The 20355-nt window shown below is 44.1% G+C and overlaps 1 long non-coding RNA gene across 1 annotated transcript in view; it reads left to right on the top strand.

The window, feature by feature from the left end:
• The window catches only part of LOC148149187 (uncharacterized), a 304419-nt gene that overhangs the window by 168542 nt on the left and 115522 nt on the right, over window positions 1-20355 (top strand). The window contains exons 3-4 of the long non-coding RNA XR_015758203.1: window positions 12270-12508; window positions 15435-15463. This is a non-coding gene — a long non-coding RNA (uncharacterized LOC148149187). The remainder of the gene's footprint in view (window positions 1-12269; window positions 12509-15434; window positions 15464-20355) is intronic.

Consider the following 20355-nt stretch of genomic DNA (forward strand, 5'->3'; position numbering starts at 1 on the left):
GGACCTAAAACTTCTGTTTTAAAATTAAATAGATGCAATTACAAGGATATGGAGATAAAACTAACGAAAGCAAAATGGGAGATTAAGTTAAGGAGTCAGTCAACAGAGGTGCAGTGCCAGACATTCAAAGTGCTATTTCATTACTCTCAACCAAGATATGGTTTGGGGAGGTTTGGGGAGAATCAGTGATTCCGTGAGAAGAAAACATTATAATGGTTTCTGAGGCATTTATTGATAGTATCAAAATTGAAAAAAAATCTACAATTAGGCTGGATGGAATTTAAAACCCCAACAAAGAATGCGTTAAAAAAGAAATGGGAAAATTAGCATATGAGAGAATGCCAGCTTAAAATATAAAAACAGCTAGTAAGAATTTGTATAAATGTTTAAAAAGGAAAAGAATAAGTAAAATAAACATTAGTCCTATAGAGAATGAGCCTGAGGATTTAATAATAGAAAATAAAGAAAAGGCATATGCTCTGAACAGTTATTTTGGCTCCGCATTAACTGTGTAAGTCTCCTGAAGAAGGGCTTATGCCCGAAACATCGATTCTCCTGTTCCCTGGATGCTGCCTGACCTGCTGCGCTTTTCCAGCAACACATTTCCAGCTAAGTCTCAAATAGCAAGGTAGAACTATATATAAGTGAAGTGATGAAAGGGAGAGAGGAGCTTAAAACAATTACAATATCCAGGGAAATGGTACCAAGAAAATTATTAAAACTATAGGGTGACAAGCCCCAGTTCCTCATGGAGTTCAGCTTCGGTTTTTAAAAGAAGAGGCTGCTGAGATAGTAGATGCATTGTTTTTAATTATCCAAACTCTCAAAATTCTGGAGAGGTCCCATCAGCTAGGAAAATAGGGTGAGTAACTCCATTGCTCAGGCAGGACGGGAGAGAAGAAATTAGAAACAAGACATCTGTGAGCCTAAAATCTGTCATCAGGAAACTGCTATCATCTACTATTAAGCACATTATGGCAGGCACTTAGAAAATCTCTATGCAATCTGGCAGATTCCATATGAATTTGTGAAAGGAAATTTGTGCTTAACCCTAAACAATATAGGTAAACAGAGCCTGCAGATGCAGGACACAACATTAAAGTCACTATAGTCCCACAGGATGATAGCGCTGCTGTCTTATCAGAGAGCGAGGTGGTGGTTTAACCTGAGCATCACTGTGCCTAAGGAGAGGGATGAGGTTGAGAAGGTGGGATGGTGACCTCAGAAGTTTATGAGGTATAGATAGTTTTCCTACTTGAAAGAAATATTAAGAGTGAGCAGGAAAATACACTGTAAGCCTGCCCATGAGCTCCTTTATGTTTAAAATGCACAGCTTTGGATTGTGGGAGGAAACCTACACAGACACAGGGAGAACATGCACACACACACACAGAATCACCTGAGGGTGGAATTGAACCCGGGTACCTGGTGCTACGAAGTAGCAGTGCTAACCACTGAGCCAGCCATCATGCCTAGTCCTTCCTCAGCTGGAGTAGTCTGGCCGCACTGGACACCACACTTTAGGAAGGATGTGAAGAAATTTGAGACAATGCAGAAAAAATTTATGAGAATGCTTCCATGGATGAGGAACGTCATTGATGAAATCATGTTGTAAAGATTGGGATTGTACTCTTTGAAGAAGTGAAGAAAGGGGGAAGATGTGATAGAACCAATTAAAATTATGAGAGGTTTTGACAGGGTGGCTAGCAGAAAGCTGGTGTTCTGCTTTTCATGACTAACCAATAATCCAGCTGAAAAGTGTAAATAAATGTTTCCAATGTGGGGGAGAGATTAATTCGGCATGTGATGACCAATATGGTTACTGAGGCTGCTGACAACTGACTCCTGGTTTTTCCTATTGGTGAGCAGAAATAAATGGATTAACACTGCTGTTTAAATAATGCTAGCCAGAAGACCTAGACTCTGCTATCTAGTATCAGGAACTGGGTCTATTGGGTTAGTGTCCAGTGTTGGGGGCGAAGGGAGGTCCAGTCCTGCGAGGGGAAAGGGAGTTTGGGTCCCAGAGGGGGGGGAGCAAGGGGGTGATGTCGTGTCAGGGCACTGCAGGGCTGATGGGAGCTGGGTGCCAGGGAGGGGGATGCGGGAGTCATTGCATCAGGATCTGGTGACCAGGGTTGGTGAGTGGGGAGGAGGGGAATGTAAGGGTAGGGTTGAGGGAGATGTTTCAGCTTGAGGGGTCAGGTCCTCGATGGGGTGGGGGGGAGTGGAAATTGTGGGTGGTCGCATCAGGTTCTGAAGGAAAAAGAAGAGGTTGATCTCAGGGTGTGAAAGGTGTCTGAGGGAGTGCAATCTGAATTCTGTGAGGTTAAGTACTGGGTCTGTTTAATAGTTACTCAGGAGTTCAATTATGTATTTACTAACCCAACCCTTCCTGAGTAATCATTTTTGTAATTTCATTGGGACCCTCCGATTTAAATGGTGAGTTTTGGAGGGATCCCAGCTGGCAGGAATTTCCCAGCTGAAATTTCAATTTCCCAGCCAATTCCTACAGACCGTACTTTGATGGGGATTCCCCGGGGTCTCTTAGCAGAACTCCCATCTACACTGGAATAGGAACTGTCTGGTCAGTGGAAAATCTGGTCCAATGTTACAAGCTTGCTGCAATTAGCAATAGGTTAGTTTTAAAATGCTGCATAAGTCATTCAGCCTGTGCATAATTTACTGGATTTACATTACTGGATATATTAATATTTGGGGAAATTTGGTTGTGATATAAATTAGGTGCTGTTTATTCACATCCAATTGTTTATTTTACATTATTAATAAAGAAATTCCCTTTCTTCATCCATGTCGTCTTTAGGGACTTGGTATTTTTATATACACTGCTACAATTGCAGTTAGGCATTGAGGTGCCGATGTTAAACTAGGGTGGACAAAGTTAAAAATCACACAACACCAAGTTATTGTCCAACAGGTTTATTTGGAAGCAATAGCTTTTGGAGCACTGCTTCTTCATCAGGTATTTCAAAGATCAGTCATTAATGGTGTGCTACATTTTATCCTCAAGTCCAACCTTATCTGCATAAATTTTACAGGATAATAATGAGAAGTTGGTTTTTCTCTTTTCTCATACAAAAAGTATGGTGATAAACAGGGATTTGGTCTACATAAATTCTCTGACGCAAGGGACTTGAAACAACCAAACTTATGTTGAAAATTTCATTTTGACGCTGTCTAAATGAATTCGCAGCAAAGTAATCAAACAACTAAAATGGTTTGTTTAGCATATTATTGGAGAATACCATAACAGCTTCTTATTGAAGTTTATCTGAGGTGATATATTGCCAAAGGCAGTGGTAATTATAGCAAGATTGTGAAAGTGGTCTGACTATAACATGTTTCTGTCTCTAAAATATAAATTACACTGCGAGACTACATTGAATAATAGCTTAATAAATGTATCTTTAACAAGGATGTCCAATTTTATGTGACCTCACTGCAAATTTAATTTTTCTATCCCATTGAACATTGCCATGTTCTGGGCAATAATTTTAACTGCACATACCAATCCGTCTTCATTAATTATTATCAGGAGCACCGTTCCCTATTTGAGCTTTATGCTTTAAATCCATTGTGAATGATTTCAATGTCTTTTCCATTAATGCACTTCTGCCATGCTCCTTGTAATTATTGCCAAAAACTTTATTACGCTGAGGTAAGAGACACAAGAGACAATGTGAATAAATAATTGCAGGTTGAGAATAAAAGATAGCTGCTTCACAGAAGGATGCCCATTACCAAGACTTAGTCACGAGGGTATGTTTGAAATAAACCCACCGCTGGGAGATGACGCAGAAAACATGTCTCAGAAAATCCAGTCTCAGTAAGTGAAAACATAATCTGTTGATATGAGAACTGCAGTCAAAGGGCAACTGAATTTGAGCAGTGAAGTTACTTCTTTTGTTACATCATGCAAACCCGTATTCATATCTGAAGTTTAGGTCTAATTTTACATCAGATCTGTTGACTCCCAGCTGCTGATTCAACTTGTGTAAATAATTGCAAGGGGAATGGAATAATAGAATCTCTACAGTGTGGTAGCAGGCTATTCAGTCCATCAAGTCCATACCAACCCTCCAAAGAGTATCCCACCCAGACTCACACCCCTACCCCATTCCAGTAACCCTCCATTTCCTATGGCTAATCCACCAAGACTGCACATCCCCGGGCAATTTAACATGGCCAATCCATTTAAACTGCACATCTTTGGACTGCAAGTGGAAACCGGAGCACTTGGGAGGAAAACCAAGCAGACACAGGGAGAATATGCAAATTCCACACTGACAGTTGCCTGAGGGTAGAATCAAACCTGGATTAAGGGCTTTTGCCAGATACATCGATTTTCCTGCTCTACGGATACTACCTGACTAGCTATGTTTTTCCAGCACTACCCTAATCTTAACTCAAACCCAGATCCCGGGCACTGTGAGGCAGCAGTGCTAACCACTGAGCCACCGTGCCGCCCCAACAATGTCTTATAAAAATATTTTGGTACAGTTGTGCAAGGCATTGGTGAGAACACACATGGAATACTGTCTCCTTATTTAAAAAAATATATAAACATGTCAGTAATAAGTCCAAAAGGAGAAGCATTATCTAATGAGGAAAAACTGGACAGAGTGAGTCTATATCTCTCAGAGTTTAGAAGCATTCGAGGTGAACTCATTAAAACATAAGATCCTGAAGGAACTTGACTTTGTGGATGCGGAAAGTATGTTCCCTTTTTGGGAGAGAATAGAACTAGTCAAGGGCATGAAAGTGACAGAAACTGCATTCCATTTTTGAACAAAATGTTGTCAAGGATAGGAAATTATAGAACTATATAGAACTAGGACACAGTTTTAAAATAAGGGCCTCCCATAGAAGAAGGAGTTGAACTTTGATTATCTCTCAGTATCATGAGTGGACGAGTCATTGAATATTTTTAGCCCAGAGATTTTTGACTAATAATGATGGCTAAAAAGTTAAAGGTTGTTGTGAGTAGACAGGGAAGTACAGTTGAGGCCACAAACAGAAAATGATCTTACTGAATGGTGGAGAGGGATCCAAGGGCCAAATGGCCTATTCCTGTTCTTATTTCGTGGGTTATTAAACAACGTCAACAGGTTGAAAAGAACTTAGTTTATATTCTTTGTTAATTGATGGACAGCTGGTTTGCAGTGTAGCATAATGTCAAAGGCATGGGTTCAATTCCCACACCAGCTGAAAGACTCTCATTCTCAACCTCTCCCCTTACCTTAGGCCTGGTGACCCTCAGGTTAAACTGCCACCAGACTAATGAGAGAGCAGCCCTATTGTCTGGTCAGACTATGGTGACTTTACCTTTATATTAACATTCTTCATTGGATTGTTTGAGAAGCAGTCGAGAGCGTGGCATTGGGAAAGCACAACAGGTCAGACAGCATCTGAGGAGCAGGAAAATCGATCTTTCAGGCAAAAGCCCTTCATCAGGAATGAGGCTGGGAGCCTCGGGGCTGGAGAGATAAATGGGAGGGAGATGGGGCTGCGGGGCAGGTAGCTGAAAGTGCAATAGGTCGACAGAGGTGGGGATAAAGGTGATAGTTTGGAGGGGAGGGTGGAGCAGACAGGTGGGAAGAAAGGTGGACAGGTGTGACAGGTCAGGAGAGCAGTGCTGAGCTGGAAGGTTGGAACTGGGATAAGGTGGGGGGAGGGGAAATGAGGAAACTGGTGAAATCCACTTTGATGCCAAGGGGTTGGAGGTTCCCGAGGCGGAAGATGAGGCGTTCTTCCTCCAGACGTCAGGTGATTATGGAGTTGAGATGGAAGAGGCCAAGGACCTGCAAGTCCACGGTGGGGTGGGTGGGGGAGTTGAAGTGTTTGGCCACGGGGCGGTGGGTTGGTTGGTGCGGATGTCCCGGAGATGTTCTCAGAAGCACTCTGCAAATAGGCATCCTGTCTATCCAATGTAAAGAAGACCACATCGGGAGCAACAGATCAAGTAAGTGATATGTATGGAAGTGCAGGTGAAACTTTGATGGATGTGGAAGGCTCCTTTGGGGCCTTGGACGGTGGTAAAGGGGGGGCGTGTGTGCACAGGTTTTGTAATTCCTGCGGTGGCAGGGTAAGGTGCCAGGAGGGGAGGGTGGGTTGTTGGGGGGAGCAGATCTGACGAGGTAGTCACGGAGGAAACGGTATTTATGGAAGGTGGAGGGGTGGGGAGGGAAATATATCTCTGGTGGTGGGTTCTGTTTGTAGGTGGCAGAAATGGCGGAGGATGATGCAATGTATACGGAGGTTGGTGGGGTGGAAGGTGAGGACCAAGGGAGTCTGTCCTTATTATGGTTGGAGGGGTGGGGTTTGAGGGCAGAGGTGCGGGAAGTGGATGAGATGCACTGGAGAGCATCATCAACTACATGGAGGGGGAGTTCTGGTCTTTAAAAAAGAGTTCATTTGGTATGTTCTGTGGTGGAACTGGTCCTCTTGGGATCAGATGCTGCAGAGGCAGAGGAATTAGGAATAAGGGATAGCATTTTTACAGGAGGCAAGATGGGAGGAGGTGTAATCCAAGTAGCTGTGAGAGTCGGTGGGTTTGTAGAAAATGTCAGTGTTGTGTCGGTCACCATTGATGGAGATGGAGAGGTCCAGGAAAGGGAGGGAGGTGTCTGAGATGGTCCAGATGAATTTAAGGTCAGGGTGGAAATGTGTTGGTGAAGTTTATGAACTGTTCAACCTCCTTATAGGAGCAGCATCTCTCAGACCTTACACAACCTCATCACCCCAAGGGATCTCCCAATCATAGCTTCCAACCTCATAGTTTGGGAACTCTGCACCGCCCGGTTCTACCTCCTACCCAATATTCATAAGTCTGATTATCCTGGCTGATCCATCATCTTAACCTGCTCCTGCCCCACCGAATTCATCTCCACATACCTGGTACTGTTCTATCACCCCCTCCCAGTCCAGGAACTCCCCACATATGTGCGGGACAACACCCACAACCTCCACCTCCTCAAGACTTTCATTTCCCTGGCCCCCAATGCCTCATCTGCACCATGGACATCCAGTCCCTCTACACCACCATCCGCCATGACATGGGCCTCCACGCCCTCCATTTCTTCCTCTCCCGGCATCTCCACCAGAACCCTTCCACTGACACACTCATTCGTTTGGCTGAACTGGTCCTCACCCTCAATAATTTCTCCTTTGACTCCTCCCACTTCCTCCAGATGAAAGGGCAGCCATGGGCGCCGCATGGGCCCAAGCTATGCCTGTCTCTTTGTCGGTTACGTGGAACAGTCTGTCTTCCGCAATTACATCGGCACCACTCCCCACCTTTTTCTCCGCTACATTGATGACTACATCGGTGCCACTCTGTGCTCCCATGAGGAGGTTCCGCACCTCCGCCCTCAAACCACACCCCTCCAATCACAACAAGGACAGAACCCCCGGTCCTCACCTTCCATCCCACTAACCTCCATATACATCGCATCATTCTCCACCATTTCCGCCACGTACAAACAGACCCCACTACCAGAGATATTTTCCCTCCTCACCCCTATCCGCTTTCCGTAAAGACTGTTCCCTCCACGACTACCTTGTCAGGTCCATGCCCCACAACAACCCGCCCTCTCCTCCTGGCACCTGCGCCTGCTACTACAGGAACTGCAAAACCTGCTCCCACACCTTCCCCATCATCTCTGTTCAAGGTCCCAAAGGAGCCTTCCATATCCATCAAAGTTTCACCTGCACATCCACCAATATCATTTATTGTATCCGCTGCTCTCCATGTAGTCTTCTTTCCATTGGGGAGACAGGATGCCAACTTGCAGAATGCTTTAGGGAACATATCCAGGACACCAACCAACCCCACCGCCCCATGGCCGAACACTTTAGCTCCCATTCCCACTCTGCCGAGGACGTGAAGGTCCTAGGCCTCCTCCATCGCCACTCCCTTATCACCCGAAAGCTGGAGAAAGAACACCTCAACTTCAGCTTTGGGACCCTCCAACCCCATGGCATCAATGTGGATTTCACCTGTTTACTCATTTCCCCACCCCCCACCTTATCCCAGTTCCAACCTTCCAGCTCAGCACCGCCCTCATGACCTGTCCTACCTGTCCATCTTCCTTCCCACCTATCTCTGCACCCTCCTCTCCAACCTATCACCATTACCCAACCTCTATCCACCTATCATACTCTCAGCTACCTTCCCCCCAGCCCCACCCACCCTCCTCCCATTTATTTCTCCACCCCCGAGGCTCCCAGCCTCATTCTGACGAAGGTCTTTTGCCCGAAACTTCGATTTTCCTGCTCCTCAGATGCTGCCTGACCTGCTGTGCTTTTCCAGCACTGCATTCTCAACTCTCAGCTCCAGCATCTGCAGTCCACACTTTCACCTGTTTGAAAAACAGGTTTGGAGTAGATTGTATTTATTAGCCCTGACCTTAGTTGCTTTAGAAGGATATTGCTAAACTGTGACATCAATATTTATTGTCAACCTTTTCCAAATGTTTCTTTTTTTTGTCCTAATTTTCTCTGATCCTTCCTTTCCTCCTTCCCTTCCTCGACAATGTGACCTGTTTTGTAATGTTTCCCCAGGGATATTAGGTACTCTAGCATCTCACGACCCAAACTTTCCTAATTTTAAAACCCTTATAAAAATATGCTGCACCGGTGAAAATAATCTCAGTGTTTCATGTATCTGCTCCAAACTATATTTTCTTATCTTTGACAACATCCTGCTCAATGTATTGCAAATACTTTCTGTCATTTTCGTGTCCTTGAAGAGAAACATAGAAACAAAGAAAATAGCTGACCATGTAATCTCAGTATTCCACACCTACTTTCTCTCCATACCCCTTGATCTCTTTAGCTGGAAGAGCTCCACCCAGCTCCCTCTTGAATATATCTAATGAACTGGCTCCAACTGCTTTCTGTGGTGGAGAATTCCACAGGTTCACAACTCTCTGAGTGAAGAAATTCTTCCTCATCTCAGTCCCGAATGGCTTACCCCTTATTCTTAGACTTTGTTCCTCAGTTCTGTACAACCCTGACATTGTGAACATACTTCCCACAACTAGCCTATCCAGTCCCATCAGGACTTTGTATGTTTCTGTGCGATTCCACCCCCCCCCAAACGTTCTTCTGAAATCCAGTGAGTACAAGTCCAGTCGATTCACTCTTTCTTCATATGTCAGTCCTGCCAGTCTAGAGAACCTTCGATGGACTCCCTTGCATTTCCATTAACTGTATGCTCCCATCTCTGTGCTCCCCACTCCCTCAATATCACTCGTCCACATTATCTTGCATCTGCTGTTTGTCCACCCATTCCAACAATATTTCCATGCCTTCCTGAAATCTTTTACAGTCCTTAACATGAGTCAAGTTTCATGCTTTAATATATTCAGCTAATGTTGATCTTAAGTTCTATATCCTCAAATCCAAATTATCTATACAGATCAAAACAATGTCTCCTGTTGTGGGAAAATCTAGAAATAAGGGCCATAGTTTAAAAACATAAGGGGGTGCTCCTTTATAACAAAAATGATGAAACTTCTTTTCTCAAAATGTCATGAGTCTTTAGAACTTGCTTCTACAAAAGGCAATAGATGCTGAACCTTTAAATATTTTCAAATCAAAGGTTTATAAATTCTTGATTACTGAAGGGATGAAAGATTGTCAAGAATATTCAAGAGTTATTAGATTCAAAAAGTGTAGTGCCAGAAAAGCATATTAGGTCAGGCAGCATCCAGGGCACAGGAGAGTTGGCATTTCAGGCATAAGCCCTTCATCAGGAATGACGGTGGGGGGATGAAGGGGCTGAGACATAATAGGAGGGGGTTTGGGGCTGGGGCAGTAGGTAACTCGGAAGGAGATAAGTAGATACAGGTAGAGGTGATGGTGATAGGTCAGAGTGGAGGGTGGAGCAGATAGGTGGGAAGGAAGATGGACAGATGGGACAGTTCAAGAGGACGGTGCCAAGTCGCAGGGTTGGATCTAGGATGAGGTGGCAGGAGGGGAGATGATGAAACTGGTGAAATCGACACTGATACCTTGTGGTTGGAGGGTCCAAAGGCAGAGGATGAGGAGTTCTTCCTCCAGGGATTGTGTGGCTTGGATTTGGCATTGAAGGAGGCCCAGGACTTGCATGTCCTTGGCAGAGTGGGAGGGGGAGTTGAAGTTCACGGCCACAGGGCAGTGTGGTTGTTGGGTGCTTGTGTCCCAGAGATGTTCCCTGAAATGCTCCGCGAGTTGGCGTCCTGTCTCCCCAATGGAGAGGAGACCACATTGAAAGCAACGGACACAGTAGATGAGGTGTTTGCATGTGCAGGAAAATCTCTGCCGAATGTGGAAGAATCCATTGGGGCATTTGATGGAGGTGAGGGGAGAAGGTGTGGACTCAGGTTTTACAGCATGGTGGCACAGTGGTTAGCACTGCTGTCTCACAGCGCCAGAGACCCGGGTTCAATTCCCGCCTTAGGCGACTGACTGTGTGGAGTTTGCACATTCTCCCCGTGTCTGCGTGGGTTTCCTCCGGGTACTCCGGTTTCCTCCCACAGTCCAAAGATGTGCAGGTTAGGTGAATTGGCCATACTAAATTGCCCATAGTGTTAGGTGAAGGGGTAAATGTAGGGGTATGGATGGGTTGCACTTCGGCAGGTCGGTGTGGACTTGTTGGGCCAAAGGGCCTGTTTCCACACTGTAAGTAATCTAAACTTCTTGCTGCAGCAAGGGAAGGTGCCAGAAGTGTAGGGTGGGTCAGTGGGGGGCATGGATCTAATGAGGGTATCATGGAGGGAATGGTCTCTTTGGAATGCTGATGGGGTGGGGAGACAAATATATCTCTGGTGGTGGGGTCTAAATATCGGTGGTGGAAATGGCAGAAGGTGATACACTGTACATAGAGATTGGTGGAGTGGAAGGTGTGCACTGGGGGCAGGGGGTTCTATCCTTGTTGTGGTTGGAGGGGTGTAGTTCAAGGGTGGAGGTGTGGGAAATGGAGGAGATGTGCTGGAGGGCATTGTTGACCACATAGGAGGAGAAATTGCAATTCTTGAAGTAGGAGGCCATCTGGGATGTTGGGAGTGGAATTGCTCCTCCTGGAAGCAGATATGATATTATTGAGTGTCAGAGCATACTCAAAGAGCCATTTGTTCGTAAGTGTGAACATAATAATAACCCCCTGAAATACATTATATATAACCCTTATGTAGTCCAAGGGAGCAACATCTATTTATGTTAGCCCTCTCCATTTGACAAAATTCTACCCATATTAAAGGATTCCTCTTGTTACACACATCGAGCTTTTCTAATACCCCTTTTATGAAAAATCTTGTTGAATTTCTTTTCTAAAAATTCATATAAAGTACAACTGCCACATCCCTTCTCTTGATACAATCAGAAATTTCTCATTGTGCTTTAGTGAAATTGCCAAAACCACTCCCTCTTAATTGCCTGACTATCCTTGGATGGCCAAAGTGGGCCCAAATATGCACTAACTTTATCTCAAATGATATGTTGCTGTTTTCTGAACCCAAGGGCAGGTCAATTTTGCATTACACTCTGTTACCTCCACTCCTGAGTGCAGAAGTTCAAAGTCTTGGATTTGAACATTTAATTGTTCATACATTAAAAACTCAGAAGCAATATGTGTAACACCGAATAATTTCTGATAAAATCACAAGTTGCAGTGTGTGAAATTCTGTGGCATTGCCATAGTCTGGTTTGAGCATTATGACCCTTAAACTTACCACCAGTTATCTCTCTGTAAGAAGTGTGCAGTCTATTGTCCCCTGAAACTATGGTGATTTTTACTTTGTTTACATTGAATCTTTCTGCTTGATGTTTTGAAAGAGATAAGAATTTTGTAAAAACAATGTTAAAAATAAACAATAGGCAGCTATGTTCATCTCACACAGTGTTGTTTCACACTAAAATATGAATACTTATTAAAAGGGGTGGAAAACTTCTTCCACTTGAATGATAGAGTCTGAACATGAATTAGGTAAGAAGCCATATCACAGCAATTTCTAGTTCATAGCCTCGAGACTATCAACCCTTTGACCAGTCAATGTAACACTGATAGTGGGAGAAGCTTTTAGAAAAAACATTTAGGAGAAAGTTAATAATCATTTCGACAAATATATACTGATAAAGGAATGATAGCATGGGGAAACATCTGTGATGGGAAACTTGTGTTGAACCAACTTGGTTGATGTTTTTTAGTAAGGTTTTCATTGAGGAACTTCCTGAACATAAGAAGTGATGCAGGACTCTGTTCTCTACAGACTATTCCCTGGAACGTACACCAAGACAAACATCACCTGCACTAGGAAGGACATCGCCTCAGTAAAAGGCACCGTTTGGTCTGTCTGAAAGCTTTTGGTCTTCCAGAGCAAAGAATTGACCATAACTGAGTGATACAGTCCAAGCTACAGGACAATGTGCTGAGGGACGCATTGAAGTTTGGAGCACTCAGCACCAAGGTTCAGTGAGGAGCGATCACCATCTAAGTCCTTTCTGCAATGTAAGTTACTGAACCTCTCATATCTTGTACTGGAATGTAAATTGTTCCTTGTCACATTTGGTAAATACTCCAAAGTTTACAATTAGATTGAGGCACTTAAAAGTGCAAATGCACAATGAGAAACATCATTTTTTTTACGCTATTTCTGTAATGGCCAACATGTTTGGTAATATGCTGACAGATAATTTATGAGTGAAGGACATTTTTCCAAAAAGAGAATTTTTAAAAAGTTGGATGAAGGCAGTGTAGTTGATGTTGTACGTAAGTAATTTCAAAAGGTGGAGGTAAGGACTGCAGATGCTGGAGGTTAGAGTTGATAAAATGTGGAGCTGGAAAAGCACAGTGGGTCAGGCAGTATCAGAGGATCAGGAGATTCAATGTTTCGGGTCAACCCGAAACGTTTACTTTCCTGCTCCTCCTTTGCTGTCTGACCTGCTATGCCTTTCCAGTCCACATTTTATGGCCTCTAATTTCAAAAGATCACCTCGTGTTATGGACAGACTGTCTATGTTCTCCTCCTTCTTCTGGATCAGTGGTGCTGGAAGAGCACAGCAATTCAGGCAGCATCCAACGAGCAGCGAAATCGATGTTTCGGGCAAAAGCCCTTCATCAGGAATCTGTTCTCCTCCTGCCCATCAATATGTCTTGTAAGGAAAGACTGTTAGCTGAATCTTTCTTTGGCTAGGTTTGTGTTGCGTCAGATCTTTCAGAATGTTTCTCTCTCCGAGGCCTTGCAAGATTTTTCGCCCTATCTAACATAACCTTTCTTATTAACTACATATCCTGTCCCTCTGAGCGCCTGACACAGGACTCACTCCATTTTACCATGTGCCATTCTTAGAATAACTCACCCCTCCCAGAATTCACTGCAGCTGCCATCTTTGAAAGGCTATTGTGCACCCAGACAAGCACTGCCAGACCTGAGCTGTTGTGCCTGGCCCCTGACATTTGCCACAGGCATGGCTAAAAAGGGAAACCTTGGTGCCCTGCTTTGTTGGCAGGTAGTTGGAGATGGATGGGGTGATGCTGATGCAGGACTTCTACTCCTCCCAGGACTGGTAGTGGAGTCCACAACCCCAGATCATGCCAGCCTGGTCTGAGCTTGCTATCTGGAAGAAATGCATAGCAATGCAGGAAGGTCAATGACCTTGCAGTTTTTGGGAAGATTTGTAGCTCAGGTTGAGTTTCAGGTTGTAAGTTTGTGTGCTGAGCTGGAATGTTTGTTTTCAGATATTTCGTTACCATACTAGGTAACATCATCAATGAGCTTCTGGTGAAGCACTGGTGGTATGGCCCACCTTCTATTTATATGTCTTGGTGTCTTAAAGTGGGTGATTTCATTTCCGTTTTTTTTCTCAGAGGTTGGTAAATGGGGTCAAAATCAATGCATTTATTGCTGGACTTCTGGTCTGAATGCCAGGCCTTCAGGAATTCCCGTGCATGTTTCTATTTAGTCTGTCCTCGGATGGATGTGTTGTCTCAATCAAAATGGTGTCCTTCTTCATCTGTATGTAATGATACAAAAGAGAGTGGGCTATGTCTTTTGGTGGCTAGTTGGTGCTCGTGTATCCTGGTGCCTAGTTTTCATCCTGTCTGTCTGATATAGTGTTTGTTGCAGTCCTTGCAGGGTATTTTGTGAATGACATTTGTCTTGCTGGTTTTTGGTATAGAGTCCTTTAGGTTCATCAGTAACTGTTTCAGTGTGTTGGTAGTTTGTGGGCTACCATGATGCCAAGGAATCAGAGTAGACTGGTTGTCATCTCTGAGATGTCTTTGATGTTTGGTAGTGTGGCTAGGGTTTCTGGGCGTGTTGTGTCTACCTATTTGGGTTTGTTGTTTAAGACTCGGCATTTGTCTGTGTTGATCAGGTCCCCGTTGTTCTTGAATACGCTGTATAGGTATTTTTCTTCTGCCGCTCATAGTTCCTGAGTGCTGCAGTGTGTTGTGGCCCATTTAACTAGTCTCCTGATGCAGCTCCATTTGTGGGTATCAGGATGATTGCGTATATTGTTAACTATTTGGTCTGTGTTTGTTGCTTTCCTGTAGATGCTGATCTGCAGTTCCTCATTGACTGTTCGTTCCACTGTGACATCTAGGAAGGGGAGTCTGTTGTTGTTCTCATCGCCTTTTGTGAAATTTATGTCAGCAAGGGTGTTGGTGATGAGGTTGTACGTTTTCTATAATTTGGTCCATTTTGTGGTGACAATGGTGTCATCCACATACCGGACCCAAAGTTTGGGTTGTATTGTGGGAAGGGCTGTTTGTTTGAATCTCTGCATTACTGCTTCTGCTAAGAATCCTGCTATAGGTGATCCCATGGGTGTTCCAGTCATCTGTTTTTATGTCTTACCATTGAAGGTGAAGTGGGTAGTGAGGCACAAGTATACTAGCTTGAGGTGTACTGTCCTTGCTGATGGAGTTGGTGCCGTCTGGTGTTTTTGTCCTTCGTTCATCCAATAGTGAGGTTAGTGTTTGTTTGGCCAGGCTGATGTTAATTGATGTGGACAGGGCTGTTATGTCGAAAGAGACCATTATTTCATCCTCTTCTATTTTGTTGTCTTTGATGACGTTCAGGAATTCTTGGGTGGAGTGGTTGGAGTGGCATGAGTCTTCTCCAGATATTTCAGTTTTCAGTGGAGTTCCTTAGCTAGTCTGTATGTCAGTGTGCCAAGGAGTGAGACTATGGGTCTGAGGGGGCCCCCTGGTTTGTGTACTTTATGTAGTCCATAGAAGCCAGTGTGTTGGATCCATCTGGTTTCAGTTTTTGGAGATCTGTCTTGTTAATTTCACCTGCTTTATGAAGTTTCCTCAATGTGGCTGTGACACTTTTTTCTAGCTGTGGAGTCAGGTCTATCACCACCTGTTTGTAAATATTGGTATCTGCGAGCAGTGAGTTCACCTTTTTAATGTACTGTGTTCTGTTTAGGATGACGGTCATGCGCCCTTTGTCTGCAGGTAGGTTTACAATGTTTCTGTGTTTTCTGAGTCCTTCTATGGCTTTCCTTTCCTGTGTGTTGAGGGTGTTCCCTTCCTTCTTCCTGCTTAGTGTTGGTGCAACTGTCTATCTGATAGTCTGCTGGGTTTCTAATGTGAGTCCATTGCCTTTCAGGGTTGATTCTAATGCTGTTAAGGAGTCCTTTTTGTCTGCGTCCCTCTTACTAGGATGGCTTTTTCCATGTCTGTTAGTGGTTAGTTCAATAGATTCTTAATCTAAGCTTCTGAATTGTCTGTGTTGTTCTTTTGTGTGAGCTTGTCAAGTTTTCTTGTAGGGATAGTTTTTTCTTTATCTTGGTCTGCTATTGTTTGATGCTAATGATTCATTCTAGTGTGCATGTCCATTCATGGTTTATTGCATTGGTATACAAAGTTCCTTGGTGCAAAATTTCCCGATTGTATTTATGGAGTCGGTTGTGGTCATCGTTAATCATTTATCTCAGCGTTTTGTGGCCGTTCTGTTCTGATATTCTTTTGGCTTGTGGGGTGTTGAGTGGTGGTTTGTCCTTGAATTTAAATGGGCCACAATACACTGCAGCACCCAGGAACTACGAGTGGCTGAAGAAAAATGCATATACAATGTATTCAAGAACAACGGGTACCCGATAAACACAGTCTGCCGATTCTTAAACATCAGACCCAAACAAGTAGACACAACATCCCCAGAAACTCTAGCCACATTGCCATACATCAAAGACATCTCGGAGATGATAACCAGACTACTCCGACCTCTTGGCATCATGGCAGCCCACAAACCTGCCAACACACTTAAACAACTACTGATGAACCGAAAGGACCTTATACCAACAACCAGCAAAATGAATGTCATTTGCAAAATACTCTGTAAGGACTGTAACAAACACTACATCAGACAGACAGGGAGAAAACTAGCCACCAAGCTACATGAACACCAATTAGCCACCAAAAGACTATCACTGGTATCCTTACACACGGATGAAGAAGGACACCACTTCGACTGCGACAACACATCCATCCTTGGACACGTGTAACAGAGACACACACAGGAATTCCTAGAGGCCTGGCATTCAAACCAGGATTCCATCAATAAACACATTGATTTGTTACCTAGCATGGTGATGAAAAGTCTGAAAACAAACCTTCCAGCAGAGCAAGCAAACTTACAACCTGCACATCAAAGACCTTCTCCATCCATCTTCTCTCTCATACATCACACTCGCTCACTCTTTCTCTGCTATCATATCCATCTCCCACCAAGGCTCCTGCTCTGCCACGCTCAGTGCTTATTGAATCATCTTCCCTCACTTGCTCTCAACTACCCCAATTCAACCCCTGACCCCACTCATCCTGTGTGTCCTCTGTGCTGTCTACTCACTACTCACACACCTTCCCATGTACACAAACATTCACAGCTATGTGACTGTCTTTCGTCTTCTGTTAATATTTGCCCTCCTCTTTCTCTCTCTCTTTCTCTCTCTCTCTGTCTCAGCGAGCGTAAAGAGAACGAGTGACCAGTCCTGAGATCCAGCCTTGTCCCATCTGTGAGCTGGGCGTGTATCTCTGAGCACAAAGTGTCCTTAGAGCAGCTTTTTGACGTTAGTTGCTGTTGCGCCCTGCAACTTCCTAAACAAGTTCCTAAACAGCCATCCTCAGTGGATTGGAGTGGTGCTGGAATGGTTGTGAGAGGATGGTAAATATTGGATGTGGGGTGCATGTAGGTAGCTATGGATATGTCCTGCTTCCCCAAGAATTGGAAGACTCCTTGTAGCCAACAGCAAGCTGAAGTTACCACATACTGGTTTGACTTCCATGTTGAGAATTCTGTCTTATATGGCATATTTCATAAGTTGGATAGCTGAATTTTAATTAGGTCAGTTGTGGCATTAGTGAGGTAATATGCCATGTCCTTGAAATAATCTCACCTCATCACTTGGTAACTACACAAGAACTGCAGTAATATATTTCTGACATTGAGATAGGCCTCTTTGGACTTCTTATATGATTTTGCCACTCAATTCATCATAGTCCTCATCAATTGCATCCTTTTAAGATTCCAACCTATATCTTTTCCTATATTTACAGTATGTGTTCCAATCAAATAATTCAGCAGTCAGCTTTCTGGGAGTCCAAACAACGTTAGTTAGTTATGCTAAAACACTTATCCCAAACTAATGCGACTTCACAGATTCAGTCTCAAACATGAGCATATTCACACACAGATTGGATACATTTAAAGTTACGGCACTTTGAAAGTGGCATGTCAGGCTATTAAAACACTCAAAATGCAAACGGCGATTCTATCTTTAGAAATAAAGAATCTTGGCAAGGATTTGGAATCATTTATGCATGGAATTTGGGCACTACAACACCTTTAGATTTGGTTTCTGAGAACACTTTTCTGGTGGATCAGTTGGGGTGCTAAGTTGACAGGGGTGTCAACACATATAACCTAACTATGAGAAAGATGCTGGCAGTATCTGCCAATTGATAATCCATCAATGTGTCACACTGATATGACAACATTGATGTCATTTTACTGCTCAGCGTTCGAGCTGACACCTCTTAAACTTGCAAGCATGCTCATCAGCAGGAAGGATACCTTTTCTCAGCACATTAATAGGAATCATCAGTTAGTTCCAGGTTAGTTCTGCTTGATTTTTCTTTTCTATTTGGGGTTCTGTTGATGTTTGTTGCTTTCTATAGTTGATTTTGGTTGCAAAATTCTACAGAACGCAATGCGGTTGGTGCTAGAATTTTTTTTTTTCTGATCTCAGGACTCCTGAACAAAGCATTTAGAATTAGAATTAGAATTAGAATTAGCTTTATTGTCACATGTACTCAAATGAGTACAGTGAAAAGTGTACCAGTTACTGCTCACCGTGCCACCTTAGGTGCAAATGTCCCTAGCTACAGCTTTTTCAGTTACAGTTCTTGGAAAAATAGAGAACCGAAAATGCAGATTTTAGGAAATTGCAGATTTTAGGAATAAATTATAAAATGGAGGAAGAAAATGCTCTTCTGGCCCAGTCCATGCTGACACCCAGCCTTCCGTCTGCACTAGGCCTTGTCTGCAGACCACGTATGACTTCACCTCAGGTTTCACGAGGCCGTGAGCTCGCACTGGTATCACCTCGAGACTGGAGTTCCATGCCAAGCCATTCCCAGGCCACAAAACTGCTACATTCCACCTGAAGGTCACCACTTCGGGCCGTTGGGAGATCACCATGCCAGGCTTAGAGGGCTCTATGCTGGGCAGGCAGACTGCCACGCCAGGGCAGGAAACCACCTTACTGGGCTGGAAGGCCACCGCGCCGGGCCTTATGCTGAGGCTGTGAGTTCTGAGGCCAAGAGTTCTGAGGCCACGAGGTCAGAAATTGTGAGTTGAGAGGCTGGGAGTTCTGAGGTGCAAAGTCAGAGGTCGCAAAGTTTGAGTCCAGGAGGTTGGAGGCTGGGTGTTGCTTCCAGATATGTGTGCACTGGTGGGCAATCCTCTTAGAATACAGGAGAACTTGGGCAATAAACAGAGGACTTACAGATTAGATTAGATTCCCTACAATGTGGAAACAGGCCCTTCGGTCCAACCAGTCCACACCGACCCTCCGAAGAGTAACCCACCCAGACCCATTTCCCCTCTGACTAATGCACCTAAGACTATGGGCAATTTAGCATGGCCAATTCACCTGACTTGCACATCTTTGGACTGTGGGAGGAAACCGGAGCACCCGGAGGAAACCCACGCAGACACGGGGAGAATGTGCAAACTCCACACAGACAGTTGCCTGAGGCTGGAATCAAACTTGGGACCCTGGTGCTGTGAGGCAACAGTGCTAACCACTGAGCCACCGTGATCAGGGCAAACGATCAAAAAAGAGAAAGAGAGAAAGAAGAGGAGGAGGAGAGAGCCGAGCTCTAAGTCAAAGGTCATCTCTGTTCAGGGTGTTCGGGCAGTCATTTTCCTACCAACTGTGAGAGGCTGGTCTGCAGTAAGGACACTCTCACTGAAATCTTCCACGAACAGCAACCACATTTTCAAACTCAGAGCAGGACAGGAAATCTGTTCTGAGTGGTTGTGAAGGTGTCCATGGCATTGAATCTTCTAGCCTCAGGCTTCTTCTAGGCTGGAATAGACAACTTTTGGCACATTTGGCAAGTCTAGCATACAGGAGCTCACTGAATCTCTATATCCAAAGAGAGCTAGCTCTATCTTTTCTGACTTGCTCAAGAGTAGTAGATGGATAGAGCACACGGCCCTGCTACGATTGGAAGTACTCCAATGGCTCAAGGTCCCATTAAATACATACAGACCACATTGTAGCTACTATGCTTTGGAAGCAAAATGGTTTCCAGATCATCACTGTTCGGCTGGTGGCAATTTGATGTAGATGGAATTTCGTGCAATTTTCATGTCAAATATCCAGAAGAAAGTCATCTTGCTTTCATTCTGCAGTCATCCATGTTGGTAGCTATATTTGAGTCATTTTGACAATCCAATAAATGGCTGTTGAACAACATGGACAATTCATAGAATCATAGAGATGTACAGCACAGAAACAGACCCTTCTGTCCAACTTGTCCACACCGACCAGATATCCTAACCTTATCTCGTCCCATTTGCCAGCACGTGGCCCATGTCTCTCTAAACCCTTCCTATTCATCTACCCATCCAGATACCTTCTAAATGTTGCAATTGTACCAGCCTCTGCCATTTCTTCTGGCAGCTCATTCCATACACGCACCACCTTCTGCGTGAAAAAGTTGCCCCTTAGGTCCCTTTTAAATCTTTCCTCTCAAGCCATAAACCTATGCCCTTTAGTTCTGGACTCCCCCACCCCAGGGAAAATACTTTGTCTATTTATCCTATGCATGTCTCTCAT

Source organism: Chiloscyllium plagiosum, unplaced genomic scaffold (assembly GCF_037043375.1).
Source record: "Chiloscyllium plagiosum isolate Xiang-an unplaced genomic scaffold, Cpla_swu_hap1 HiC_scaffold_9, whole genome shotgun sequence".
Classification (NCBI taxonomy): Eukaryota; Metazoa; Chordata; class Chondrichthyes; order Orectolobiformes; family Hemiscylliidae; genus Chiloscyllium; species Chiloscyllium plagiosum.